Source organism: Tachysurus fulvidraco, chromosome 25, assembly GCF_022655615.1.
Source record: "Tachysurus fulvidraco isolate hzauxx_2018 chromosome 25, HZAU_PFXX_2.0, whole genome shotgun sequence".
In the NCBI taxonomy this organism is placed as follows: domain Eukaryota; kingdom Metazoa; phylum Chordata; class Actinopteri; order Siluriformes; family Bagridae; genus Tachysurus; species Tachysurus fulvidraco.
This window is the reverse complement of record NC_062542.1, coordinates 17,134,560-17,137,059: the sequence shown is the minus strand read 5'-3', so window position 1 is coordinate 17,137,059 and position 2,500 is coordinate 17,134,560.

Sequence of the window (2,500 nt, the reverse complement as noted above, 5' to 3'; positions counted from 1 at the left end):
CATGGTACAGTATCATGGATCTATTTAAATAACAAATAAAAATGTGTACGTAGGAAGGATGGAAAGATGGATGGAGTAAACGTGATCAATATCACAGACCATGAAATAAAGCACTATCTCATGATTCCTCAAAGACACTTGATGACGTAACAAAGTGCTTTTAGCCCTCTTTCACCTTCATTCGCTCTCGGAAGCTGTGATTGGCTGGTGTTACTATGATTGACAGGAGAGAGAGAATGCCCCTCCCACCCAGAGAGCACGACAACAGACGTCTGTAGCATCGACGTGATTCAGACTCACGATGTCTCCGGATGATAAAGAGATCTTTTGTTAGGGAGATAACGAGGAAATAAATCATCATAAACATCCCGTCAGTTCCTCCGTCTTGTCTCGGTCTGAGGGGGGTTTGTGTCCCACAGCGACTCTGCGTCTGTCCCACCGAACATCCAGTAATCTGATATCCTGTCATGTGCTTTCGTCTTTAACGACCATAAGATTTTAATAGACAGCCTTAATAAATACTGAGCCCCGTTCCTGTGCAGTTCAGATCTTACCTGAATGTTTTTAGTGTTAATAAAAAGTGCACTGTTCTACCACAAGGTTCTGTTTAAACCAGATGAACTCCTTCACGTCGGCTCTCACACCGTTTCTCCTTTATTCTTCTTCTGTGTACGTAAATGTGTTCCTCTGCAACCGAACCTCCCTCTGCACAAACACACACTTCCTCACAAAGTGCCCCATTTAGTGGCTTCTATAAAAAAACCTTTCTTAATCACACATGAGCCAAATATGCTTTGGGTATAAATACAAAAAAACCCACAACAGAAAAGCGAGAGAATGTGAGAAAGAGAGAACATGAAGAGAAGCACGAAGCGAGCGCTGAGGCTGAGGCCTGGTTCTCTGCGTCATGAGAGAGGTTTTAGGGGTTACGTTTAATTTTAGCTTGAAGATTGTTGTGATAAGTTAATTAGATTAAAGCCATGTTTATTTTGTTTTATACGTGAGTGACGTTAATTATGTATGAGAAAAATAATAATCTGTATATATAGGGGGGGAGAGAGGGGGAGAAAGAGAGGGGGGTGAGAGGGGAGAGTGAGGGTTTTCCCTTTTTTTTTTTTTTCCTCCATCTTTTTCTCTCGTTTTTGCTCTTTTTTTTTTTTCTTGTTTTTTTTTATTTTCTATTTTTTTTATCTTTTTTCTCTTTTTTTTTTTTTTTTTTCTTTTTTCTTTTTTCTCTCTTCTTCTTCTCTCTCTTTCCTCTCTCTTCTTTTATCTCTTGCTCTCGTTTCTCTCTACCTGTCCTCTTCTTCTCTCTCTTCTCATCTCTCTCTCTCTCTCTATCTCTCTCTCTCGCTTTTCGTTTTCTCTTCTCTCTCTCTCTTTCTCTCTCTATCTCTCGATCTCTTATCTCTTGCCTCTTCTCTCTCTCTCTTCTTCTCTCTTTCTCTCTCTTCTCTCTTCTCTTCTCTCTCTTTCTCTCCTCTTTACTCTCTCTCTCTCTGCTCTCTATCTCTCGCCTCTCTCTCTCCTAATCTTCTCTCTCCTCGCTCTCGCGCTCGCTTCTCTATCCTCTACTCCCTCTTTATGTTTCTAGTTCTAAGTCTATTTCTGTGTGGATCTGGAGCACATAACTGAAGGTTCTGATGATGTTCTGATGTTAGATGTTAGTCGTGTGTGTACCACAGAAGCAGAAGAGATAAGCAGTAAACACGACGCTCGCCGTCGTCCTCGTGTGCCGCGTGTTCTTGTGCGTCACACAGACCTGCGAGCGAGAGCTCTGGGTTTGTATCTGTAATGAGATTTATTAAAGACGTGCCTCGGGTGTCTCTCGCTCAGACCGGTGCTCTGCTGCTCTGGTGCGACGGGACATTAGATTAGAGCAGAAAGATACAAGATAACAGCTTAGATTAGACATCTGGTCTGATGTGGATCTCACACACACACACACACACACACACACACACACACACACACACACACACACTCGCAGCCTCAGAAGAAGAGTTTTATGATGTACTGAGTGACAGGATGCTGTACAGAAGCACGTCCTTGTGTTTTATTTATATCACAGCAGGTTAGTTCTTCTTCTCTCTCACATCATCAGATAGAAACAGTCGTACATCATAATCCTTCACTTCACACAGGTGTCATTATTTCTGAGCATCAAGACCAAACTACTGACACACAACCTGCTGTCCCTCGTTGGAACACGACATCGTGATATCTGTCTACAAACTGTGATGTAAAAGAACCATTTTAGGAACCCAGGGGTTCTTCATTATCCTGTGGACCCTTGAAGAACCATTAAGGAACCTTTTGCTCCAAGTTCCACAAACTTCCCCAGTTAAAACACACACTTTTAGAAGAGAAGGTTATTAAGGGTTCTTTAATGGTTCTTTGCATGAGTTGGTGGTTTTCTGAGAGAAGAACCTACAGTAGAACCAAAGACTTGTAAAGGTTTTAAACTTTCAGTAGAACATTAATCTGTAAGCTGAATAAA